The following is a 12,001-nucleotide window of genomic DNA, read 5'->3' as shown; positions in this document are numbered from 1 at the left end:
GGCTCTCTTTTGTTATTCTTATATTTGCCTGGTTTCAAAAAGAAAGGCTCAATTCGATAACCTAAATTTAAGCTTTAAGGAAAAAAGTGAATTAAATCCAAAGTAGGTTAAATGGAGGACATTTAAAAAAAGCAGAAATCAACAAAATTAAAACAAAATAAGGTAGGTGCAGTGGCTCATGCCTGTAATCCCAGCACTTTGAGAGGCCGAGGTGGGAGGATCACTTGATGCCAGGAGTTTGTCACCAGGCTGGGCAACATGGCAAAACCTTGTCTCTACCAAAAAATACGAAACTTAGCTGGCGTGGTGGTGTGTACCTGTGGTCCTAGCTACTTGGAAGGCTGAGGTGGGAGGCTCGCTTGAGCCTGGAAGGTGGAAGTTGCAGTGAGCCAAGATTGTCCTACTGCACTCCAGCCTGGGAAACAGAGCAAGACCCTGTCTCAAATAAGTAAAGTATATCAAAAACAACAACAACCCCAAAACAACAGAAAGAAAATCAATGATACAAAACTGGCAAGAAAAGAAGAACCAGTAAAATTCATAAACCTCTAGCCAAATAAAGAAATTACCAAAGTTAGGAAAGTGAGTACCTAGAAACATTTAAAGAGTAAGGAACTATTTTGAACAACTTTATTCCAATATGTTTATATGATGAAACAGACAAATTTCTGGAACGATACTACCGAAACTCCTTCCAAAAGATTCCTAAATATCTCCATCAAAGAAACAGTCCGGGTGCAGTGGCTCATGCCTGTAATCCTAGGACTTTGGGAAGCTGAAGCCAGTGGATCACTTGAGGTCAGGAGTTCAAGACCAGCCCTGCTAATATGGTGAAACCCCATCTCTACTAAAAATACAAAAATTAGCCAGGCATGGTGGCTTGGGCTGTAATCCCTGCTGCTCCATCCAGAGACTGAGGTAGGAGAATTGCTTGAACCCTGGAGGCGGAGGTTGCAGTGAGCTGAGATTGTGCCACTGCACTCCAGCCTGGGTGACAGAGTAAGACTCCATCAAAAAAAAAAAAAAAAAAAAAAAAAATCGAATAAAGGAACTGATTTTGTATTTAAAACCTACCCTCAAAGAAAATACAGGATTCTATCAAGCATTTAGGGAAAAAATACCAAAAGAGTACCTCCCAACTCATTTCACAAGGACTAGAATTTACCTTGATATCAAAACCAGAGACATTTCAAGAAAACTAATATAAATCAGCATGCTTCATGAACATGGAAGCTGAAATTAAATTATTAGTAAACTGAATCCATCAATACATCACGGCCAGTGGAAACTTATTTTAACATTACAAAGTCAATCGATATAATTCACCACATTAACAGAATACAGGTCTTGATCGACTTACGACCTATGCAATTTACGACCATTCGACTTTACGACCACAATCGCTAGCCACGACTGCTCCACGTCTGGCAGCACAAACGTTGCCCAGCTGGGCGTAGGACAGTGCGGACCAGCTTCCGGCAGCACTCCATCTCCGCGTGCACCATTTCAACTGTACATATAGCCTACTCAACTTACGACCAAATCGTGTGATGACCATTCCACAGTCGCGACTGTGGTCGTAAGTCGAGCACTGCCTGTAAAGGAGAAAGACCTGATCGCCTGAAGAGATGCACAAGCAGCATTTATCAAAATCTAGTATGATAAAACAAACAATAGAAGGACATGTCCCCAACTAGGTAAGAAGTCTTTATGAAAAAGCGAGATCTCGGCCAGGCGTGGTGGCTCACGCCTGTAATCCCAGCACTTTGGGAGGCCGAGGCAGGTGGATCACGAGGTCAAGAGATCGAGACCATCCTGGTCAACATGGTGAAACCCCATCTCTACCAAAAATACAAAAAATTAGCTGGGCATGGTGGCACGTGCCTGTAATCCCAGCTACTCAGGAGGCTGAGGCAGGAGAATTGCCTGAACCCAGGAGGCGGAGGTTGCAGTGAGCCGAGATCGCGTCATTGCACTCCAGCCTGGGTAACAAGAGCGAAACTGCGTCTCCAAAAAAAAAGCGAGATCTGATCTCACGGTGCTGAAAGTGGATATCCATATGGGGGGAAATGAGCGTTGACCCTGACTTTTATACCATACACAAAAATAAATGTAAAATGGGTCATATGACTAAATGTAGAAATAAAACTAAAATTTCTAGAAGAAGAAATTGTTTGCAATCTTGGGTAGATATATAGCTTCCTAGGGCTACCATAACAAATTATTACAGGCAATAATTTTTTTGTTGTTCTTTTTTTAAGAGACAGAATCTTGCTCTGTTGCCCAGGCTGGAGTGCTATGGTGTGATCAAAGCTTGAACTCCTAGGCTCTAGTAATGCTCCTGCCTCAGCCTCCCAAGTAGCTGGGACCTCAGGCTCATGCCCCATGCTTGGCTAATTTTTAAAATTTTTAAATTTGAGGCCAGGTGCTGTGGCTCACGCCTGTAATCCCAGCAATTTGGGAGGCTGAGGTGGGTGGATCGCGAAGTCAAGAGATCGAGACCATCTGGTCAACATGGTGAAACCCTGTCTCTACTAAAAATACAAAAATTAGCTGGGCATGGTGGCGCAGGCCTGTAGTCCCAGCTACTCGGGAGGCTGAGGCAAGAGAATTGCCTGAACCCAGGAGGCAGAGGTTGTGGTGAGCCGAGATCGCGCCATTGCACTCCAGCCTGGGTAACAAGAGCGAAACTCCGTCTCAAAAAAAGAAAAAAGAAAAAAAATTTTAATTTGTAGAGATGGGGGTCTCGTTTTGTTGTCTAGGTTAGTCTCAAACTCTTGGCTTCAAGCATTCCTCCTGCCTTGGCCTCCTGAATTGCTGGGATTACAAGCATGAGCTACCTAACCCGGTCGACTGGTGGTAAATTTAAACTGAATGGCTTATGATATTATTTGGACGTTTGTCCCCTTCGAATCTCATTTTGAAATGTGATCTCCAGTGCTGAAGGTGGGGCCTAGTGGGAGGTGTGTGGGCCATGGATCCCTCATGAATGGCTTGGTGCCCTCCCCGAGGTAATGAGTAAGTCCTCACTCTCATTTGTTCACGAGAGCGCTAGCTGGTCCAAAAGAGTCTAGGGCTCCCCTATCTTTGTCTTGCTCCCTCCCTCACCATGTGACACGCCTGGTCCCCCTTCTTTGCCTTCTGCCATGACTGGAAACTTCCTGAGGCCTCACCAGAAGCAGATGCTGGTGCCCTGCTTCCTGTACATTCTGTAGAACCATGAGCCAAAGTAACTTTTCTTTTTTTCTTTTTCTTTTTTTTTTTTTTTTTTTTTTGAGACAGAGCCTCACTCTTTTTTCCCAGGCTGGAATGCAGTGATGTGGTCTCAGCTCATTGCAACCTCTGCCTCCTGGGTTCAAGCGATTCTCCCACTTTAGCCTCCTAAGTAGCTGGGATTACAGGCGCCCACCACCATGCCTGGCTAATTTTTGTCCTTAGGATAGAGATGGGGTTTTGCTATGTTGGCCAGGCTGGTCTCAAACTCCTGACCTCAGGTGATCCACCTGCCTCGGCCTCCCAAAGTGCTGGGATTACAGGCGTGAGCCACCATGACTGGCCACCTCTTTTCTTTATAAATTATCCAGCCTCAGGTATTCCTTTATAACGACACAAAACAGATTAACATAGCTTAAAACAACAGAAATTTAATCTCTCAAATTCTGGAGGCCATAAGAGTCTGAAATTCAGTTGTCAGTAGAAGCCGGGCGCAGTGGCTCATGCCTGGAATCCCAGCACTTTGGGAGACCAAGGCAGGTAGATCACTAAGGTCAGGAGTTTGAGACCAGCCCGACCAACTTGGTAAAACTCCATCTCCACTAAAAATACAAAAATTAGGTGGGCGTGGTGGTGGGCACCTGTAGTCCCAGCTACTTGGGAGGCTGAAGAAGGAGAATCACTTGAACCTGGGAGGTACAGGTTGCAATGAGACATGATCATACCACTGCACTCCAGCATGGGTGACAGAGTGAGACTCTGGCTCAAAAAAAAAAAAAAAAAGGCTCGTATACAAATTATGTACGAGCTTTCTTCACCAATGGCCCCAGAGCGGAACTATCCCAAATATCCACACACAGGAAAATGGATAAGCAAATTGTAGTATATCTAGCCAATGGAATACTACTCAGCCATAAAAATTAATATATGCTCCACACAAGGAAAAGCCTCAAAAACATACTGTGTTAAGCCATTCTTCTGTTGCTATAAAGAAATACCTGAGGCTAATTTTTTTTTTTTTTTTTTTTTTTTGAGACAGTCTCTTGCCCTGTCACCAGGTGCCAGGCTGGAGTGCAGTGGTGCGATCCTGGCTCACTGCAACCTCTGCCTCCCAGGTTCAAGCAGTTCTCCTGCCTCAGCCTCCCAAGTAGCTGGGACTATAGGCACCCGCCACCACACCCAGCTAATTTTTATATTTTTAGTAGAGACGGGGTTTCACCATGTTGACCAGGATGGTCTCGATCTCTCGACCTCATGATCCACCCACCTCGGCCTCCCAAAGTACTGAGATTACAGGTATGAGCCACCACACCCAGCCAAGGCTAGGTAATTTATAAAGAAAAGTTTTTTGTTTGTGAGACAGAATCTTGCTCTGTTGCCCAGGCTGGAGTGCAGTGGAGTGATCTCTGCAACCTCTGCCTTCTGGGTTCGTGGGATTCTCCTACCTCAGCCTCCTGAGTACCTGGGACTACAGGCATGCACTACCATGCCGAGTGAATTTTTTTTTCTTTTTTCTTTTTTTTTTTTTTTTTCAAAGAGACAGGTTTTCACTTTGCTGACCAGGCTAGTCTAGAACTCCTGACCTCAGGTGATCCACATGCCTCCACCTCCCAAAGTGCTGGGATTACAGGCATGAGCCACCATGCCCGGCCTTTTTGTCTTTTTAATAGAGACAGGGTTTTGCCATGTTGGCCAGGCTGGTGTTAAACTCCTGACCTCAAGTGATCCACCCGCCTCAGCCTCCCAAAGTGCTGGGATTACAGGCGTGAGCCACTGCGCCTGGCCTATATAGAGGTTTAATTGGTTCACAGTTCTGCAGGCTACACAGGAAGCATGGTGCTGGCATCTGCTTGGCTTCTAGTGAGGCCTCAGGAAGTTTACAACCATGGTGGAAGGCAAAAGGGAAACAGGCATCTCACATGGCGAGAGCAGGAGTCAGAGAGAAGGGGAGGCCCCACATGCTTTCAAATGACCAGATCTTGCGTGACCTCAGAGGGAGAACTCACTTACCACCAAGGGGATGGCACCATGCTGTTCATGAGGGATCTGCCCCCATGATCCAGATGCCTCCTAACAGGCCCCATCTCCAATATGGGAGAGCACATTTTAACATGAGATTTGAGATTTGGAGGGGACACATATCTAAACCATATCACATGCTGAACAAAAAGAGCCTAGCAATAAAGGGTATCAACTGTGTGGTTCCAATGATACGGAATTTAAAACAGAAAGACGAATTCCTATGGCCAGAGAGAACATCAGTAGAAATCTGAAGCCAGGCTGGGACAAAGGTGAACCAGGCAATATTCTGTTGCGATGAAAATGTTCTATATTTGGATTTGTGTCCAAGTGTATACATTTTTCAAAATTCAAACTATACACTAAAAAGGAGTGTTTTAACTTATTTTTAAAGAATATTCATCTCAGGATGAGTGTGGTGGCTCACACCTGTAATCCCACCACTCTGGGAGGCTGAGGTGGGTGGATCATCTGGAGTCAGGAGTTCAAGACTAGCCTGGCCAACATGGAGAAACTCCATCCCTACTAAAAATACAAAAAATTAGCCGGGCATGGTGGCACATGCCAGTAATCCCAGCTACTCGGAAGGCTGAGGCAGGAGAATCACTTGAACCCAGGAGGCTGCAGTGAGCAGAGATTGCCCCATTGTACTCCAGCCTGGGGCATAAGAATGAGGCTTTGGGCCGGGCACGGTGGCTCAAGCCTGTAATCCCAGCACTTTGGGAGGCTGAGGCGGGTGGATCACGAGGTCGAGAGATCAAGACCATCCTGGTCAACATGGTGAAACCCCGTCTCTACTAAAAATACAAAAAATTAGCTGGGCGTGGTGGCACATGCCTGTAATCTCAGCTACTCAGGAGGCTGAGGCGGGAGAATTGCCTGAACCCAGGAGGCGGAGGTTGCTGTGAGCCGAGATCGCGCCATTGCACTCCAGCCTGGGTAACAAGAGCGAAACTCTATCTCAAAAAAAAAAAAAAAAAAAAGAATGAGACTTTGTCTCAAAAAAAAAAATAGTTCATCTCACAGTATTATAGATATCAAAGTTAAAACCTGGAATTAATTTAAACGTCCAACAGCAAGAAACTGGCTACATAAATTATAACTTCCAATGAATAGTGCCTTTTTCAAACAAATGCTCCTTCTCATAACTCCACTAAGATAACAGTAAATTATGTTTTACCGAATTCTAAAATGAATAACAGAACCTCATGGTGATATTGAGGAGGCTAAGTACTGGCCAAGAAGCCTTTCTCCGGCCGTTCCTGTACTAACTGTACCACCTGGTGACAGAATGGTAAGTGAGGGAATGTTTACTGTTTGGGAAACGCTATAGCTAATGAGTGAGTAGGGAATGATCGGATTTGGAAACTGCTCAATTTGCCACCTCTGATGTGCTACATGGAGGTAGGCAAAGACCATCAACAACACTACTACCCACAGGTAGAAGGAAAGAGTACCTGCTACCTACACAGTGGGCTCGTCAAAATATTAGAACCCGATCAAACCTGTACATTCAACTACTGATGTTCAAGAAAGACGAAGACAAAATAACTTGTTTAATGACCCTACAGGACGCAGTAAAGAAAATCCACATGGTGGTATACCCCATAGGGACCACAACTTGTTACTTCAATAAATTCTTTCAACAACAATCCAAAAAATTAAGAGACTTAGGAGATATCAACTAAGTGCAATGTGTAAGATTTATCTGAATTCATGGCAACAAACTACATATATAAGACAACGGGAAATTATGCCGTGATGGGCTGAATTATATTCCCCCCCTCCAAATTCGTGTGTTGAAGCCCTAGCTCCCAGTACCCCGAATGTGACTGCATTTGGAGATAGGGCCTGTAAAGAGGTAATCTGGACACACAAACGAGAAACTAGGGATGCTGGTGCCCAGAGAAAAGGCCGTGGGAGGGCACAGCGAGAAGACAGCCATCGACAGACTGCGAAAGGCCCCAGGAGAAACCACCCTTGGGACACCTCGATCTCACACTTCCAACCCCCAGAACTGTCCTTTCAGCCACCCTGTCTGTGGTAGTTCGTTATGGCAGCCCTAACAAATACGTGTGGTTATATTTCAATGTCACTATTTAAAAAAAAAAACAAAAAAAAAAAACTAAAATATTTACAGATGAAATAGGTTGTCTGGAATTTGCTTCAACATAATGCGGTGTGTGCTGGGTCTAGTGGATTAAAGTGCATATGGGGCAGAATCGACCACTAGTTAATGGCTCTTCTAACTATGTGTATGTATGTTTGAAAATTGTCATGACTTTTTTTTAAGAAGTATGAAATCTCCAAGGACAAAATTTCAGAGGCTGGAAAATGAACAGACAGATGGTAAATGACTGAGCCCCCTCTACACAAAGTGTGATCCAAGCATCACCTAGGAGACCGCTATTCACATAGACCCTCGGGCTCCAGCTCAGGCCTGTGGAACTAACCTGCAGTTTTAGTAAGATCCTCAGGTAAATCATATACACTGAACACAGACTGAAGCCAGCAGTGGAGAAAGCAGAGTGACAACCCAATTTCTACCTCAGGACCCTCCAAAAGCTCAAGAGTTGCTGACCCAGGTGTCTTTGGAAAAAGGTGTAAAGATGGGGGTAAAAGCAGATGGATTTATTGCAAATGAAATACGCAGTTAGATCCCCAGATCTCGTCCCTGACTCAGTGCGACAAATGACTCCCTCTCCAGCTACAGAGGAAGCGTGAGGTTTTCCCCTCGGGGGAAGATAAAACAATCTTTGGACAGTGGTCAGAGCTGAGGATTAGAGGGGCATCATACTGAGAACAGGAGGACTGCATAAAAATACACATAGCGAAAGTTGAGACCTCTCCAGCCTTCTTTTTCCACTTGGATTTCGAGAATACTATTATTACAAGATATAAAGACCCAAACATCTCTCTCTAGGCATTAGCCAAGGAAGAAATATCTGAAGATACTACACTGAATCTTCCCTGAAGAAACAGCCTAGATATTATCCTACTTATAAATATGAGTGGACATCCAAAGATCCTCTGACATTCAAAGAAAATTTCTAGTATGAAAAATTGAACAAATCCACAAGCAGAAAAAAAGACAACGTGGAGGAAACAGACACAATGCTAGAGAGAAGAAAACTATTTAAAAACTCATTGTTTTCAGGGAGAAAATATTGCATCCAAATACAAGAAGCAGCAGCTATTTATAATAACAATGGAAAACAAAAAAGAACTCTTGGAAAATAAAATACGATGGCATAAGGGGTCAGGTGAACAGAGAGTTGGAAAATAAAGTTTAGGAAATTTCCTAGAAAAAGTGAAATGAAAAGACAGAGAAACAGTTCAGAAACGTGGAGGACCAATCCAACAGGTGCAAAATCTGAGTAACAGGAGTCACAGAAAGAGAGCGAACTGGAGGGGAAGAACTCAGAGAAGAAAAGGCAGTAATGAGCTCAGTGCAGTGGCTCACGCCTGTGATCCCAGGACTTCAGGAGGCCAAGGTGAGAGGATCACTTGAGGTCAGGAGTTTGAGACCAGCCTGGCCAACATGGCGAAACCCAATCTCTACTGAAAATACAGAAAAGAAAAATAATTAGCTGGGCATGGTGGTGCACGCCTATCATACCAGCTACTCAGGAGGCTCAGTCAGGAGAATCACTTGAACCCAGGAGGTGGAGGTTGCAGTGAGCCGAGATCGTACCACTTCACTCCAGCCGGGTGACAGAGCAAGACTCCGTTTCAAAAAATAAAATAACAATAAAAGACATTTCAACTTATAAATGAAAAATAAAATTTAGACTTCGAATTCCACCATCTTGCAACAACTTAACCCCATCCCACCACCCACGTAGACATGTTAGCACCTGTAGCTACCATCAATCATTTCAACAGGAGAGACGACCAGACATTTTGTGCCTCCTATATGGCAAACCTGAGTTTCATTAAATCTCTGAATCTGGCTGCCAGTTTGCAAGAAATACAGAGGACTGAGGGATATACTGAGCTGAATCATGGGCATGCAATTAGCAAGACTCACACTGTGGAAAGCCCTATTGGTCAAGGGATCCAGATCTTCAAGAGAAAAACGGAAAAAATGGGAGTAAAAAAGACATCCCAGATACCTTAAAAAAAAAAAAAAAAAAGTTAAGACTAAACTGGAGTCTCTAAAGATACGCATTTGGGTGGTAAAACTTCTAAATACAAAGCAGTGACTGATTCCTATAAAAGTGAAATTATTTTGGGGTCAGTGAGGGACTGTGACTGGAGAGGTCACATGGAAGAGGCGTACTGGAGCAAAGTTCCTGCTCTTTACGTGAGAGGTGGTTACACGCGTGGAAGAGGGTCAGGCTTCTTGGAAACATTGGAAGCCAGAGACGCCTTCAATTATAAGGGATTGATAAGTTCAACCAAATAAAAATAGCACTTTGCATAAAAAGCATAGGCAAAATCGAAAGAAAACAAACGGGAGGAAAAAACATCATAAAATAATCATCTAATTTAGAAAGAGCTCTTGGAAATCAAACAGGAAAAAGATCAAAATTCCAATATGGAAATAGTAAGATGAACAAAGGATTCAAAGAGATAATTCACAAAAGAGGATAACTGGGCTATTAAACATATGAAAGAAGGATCAGCATCACTCCTAAGAAAAAAACAGGCGCCATGCCACAGCTCACGCCTGTAATCCCAGCACTTTGGGAAGCTGAGACAGAAGGATCATTTGAGTCCAGGAGTTCAAGACCAGCCAGGGCAACATGGCAAAACCCTGTCTCTACTGAAAACACAAAAATTAGCTGGGCATGGTGGCATATGACTATAGTCCCAGCTACTTGGGAGGCTGAGGTAGGAGGATTGCTTGAGCCCAGGAGGTTGAGGCTGCAGTGAGCTGTGATTGCACCACTGCACTCCAGCCTGTGCAACAGAAGGAGACTCTGACTCAAAAAATCAATTAAAAAGAATAAAAGAGTCCAGACACAGTGGCTCGCACCTGTAATTCCAGCACTTGGGGAAGCTGAGGTGGGTGGATCACAAGGTCAAGAGATCGAGACTCTGCTGACTAACATGGTAAAACCTCGTCTCTACTAAAAATACAAAAATTCCCTGGGCATGGTGGTACATGCCTATAGTCCCAGCTACTCAGGAGGCTGGGGCAGGAGAATCACTTGAACCCAGGAGGTGGAGGTTGTAATGAACTGAGATCACACCACTGCACTCCAGCCTGGTGACAGAGTGAGACTCTGTCACAAAAAAATAAATAAGTAAAGCATAAAAGAGAAAAACGGAACTTTAAACTACACTGTTCACCTTATAAACAATAGGCAAAACCCCAAAATTTGTTCATACAATATCTCCAGTGGGGCTGTAGAATAAACAGGTACTCTTAACCACTGGTGGGGCTGAAGAATATAACGGGTACAACTCCTGCAAAAGGCAATCCGGCAATATGTATCAAAATTACAAATGTTCATATACGTCCCGTGAGCCAAAACTCCACTTCTAAGGATTTGTCCTATAGATTTACTTGCATGTGTGCAAAATTAAGTGTTTACAAGGGTGTTCATGGAGGTAGTTTATAATAACAAAAGACTGGAACACTGTAACTTAAACAACTTATTTTAAACTTAAATGTCCATCAATAGGGAGCCATTAAGCAGATTATGGCACATCTATCCAGTGCAATACTATGCAGCTCTCTTTTAAAAATGAAGAACTCTCCATGTAGTGATATGGACATGTCTCCAAGATACATTGTTAAAGGGGAAAAAAGCAAGACACAGAACAGAACAAGAAATACACTACAATTCGCATTTTAAAAGGGCAGAAAAAGAATAGAGTCAAGTAATCTTCTATATATACATGAAGAAACCCTGGAAGGACACTTTAAAAGTTAGCATTGGGCATGTGTGCATGCCTATAATCCCAGCTACTCAGGAGGCTGGGGCAGGATCTCTTGAACCCAGTAGGTTGAGCATAGTCTGGGCAATACAGCAAAACTCCATCTCTTTAAAAAAAAAGTTAAAGAAAGTGGTTATAGGGGTAGGAACTTGGCAGATGGGGTCATAAATGAGATGAAGACTTCAGTATACGTACTTTCCTACTATGAACATTCTCCTAAACATGCGAATGTATTTGGTATTCAAAAAATTAAACACACTGAGTAAGGAAAAAAAATCAAGTTATCTACCAATTGGCGCACTTCAAACAATTTAAGCACTGAGTTTACTTTAAAAAGCTTTTCAATATTTAATGAAATAAAATTTCCAACATAGAATTCTACACCAAACTAAATAGTTAATTAAGTGTCGGTATAAAATGAAGCCACATACTAAAAAATGTTTTTTCGTATGAAGTTCTTAGGAACCCAGTGAAAGAAAGGCATACGTCATCAGAATGAGGAATAAACTAGGAGAGAAATACATGCGGTCCAGGAAATGGGAGGCACTGGAAGAGAAGAAAAACCATGCATAGTACAATCCGAGGATTCTGAGGTTGGTGAAGATTCTCTAGGCATCAGATCCGGAATGCACGATCTAAATTAGAATAGGGCACATGGCTATGGGAGAAATTTCTCCAGGAGGGTGGAAATTCCAAATACCTTTGAACATTCCAGAAAGATTTACACAGTAGGAGAGTCTGTGGTTGAATTAGTGATAAGTACACAGAAAACAAGGCAGACAGACAACTCAAGGGAAAATTAAAAGGTTGTTTAGAAAGGAAATGTAATTGTAGTATGTATACGACATTGATTTTTATTTTCAAATAAAATTTTATTTAA

The 12,001-nt window shown here is 43.2% G+C and overlaps 1 protein-coding gene across 10 annotated transcripts in view; it reads right to left on the bottom strand.

The window, feature by feature from the left end:
• Nucleotides 1-12,001, bottom strand: part of GPR160 (G protein-coupled receptor 160) — a 59,165-nt gene that overhangs the window by 11,615 nt on the left and 35,549 nt on the right. The gene's annotated exons all lie outside the window — the stretch shown is intronic.

The sequence above is a fragment of the Saimiri boliviensis genome, chromosome 9 (genome assembly GCF_048565385.1).
Source record: "Saimiri boliviensis isolate mSaiBol1 chromosome 9, mSaiBol1.pri, whole genome shotgun sequence".
NCBI classification, from domain to species: domain Eukaryota; kingdom Metazoa; phylum Chordata; class Mammalia; order Primates; family Cebidae; genus Saimiri; species Saimiri boliviensis.
The sequence above is the reverse complement of the archived record's forward strand: the minus strand, read 5'-3'. Positions and strand labels throughout refer to the sequence as shown.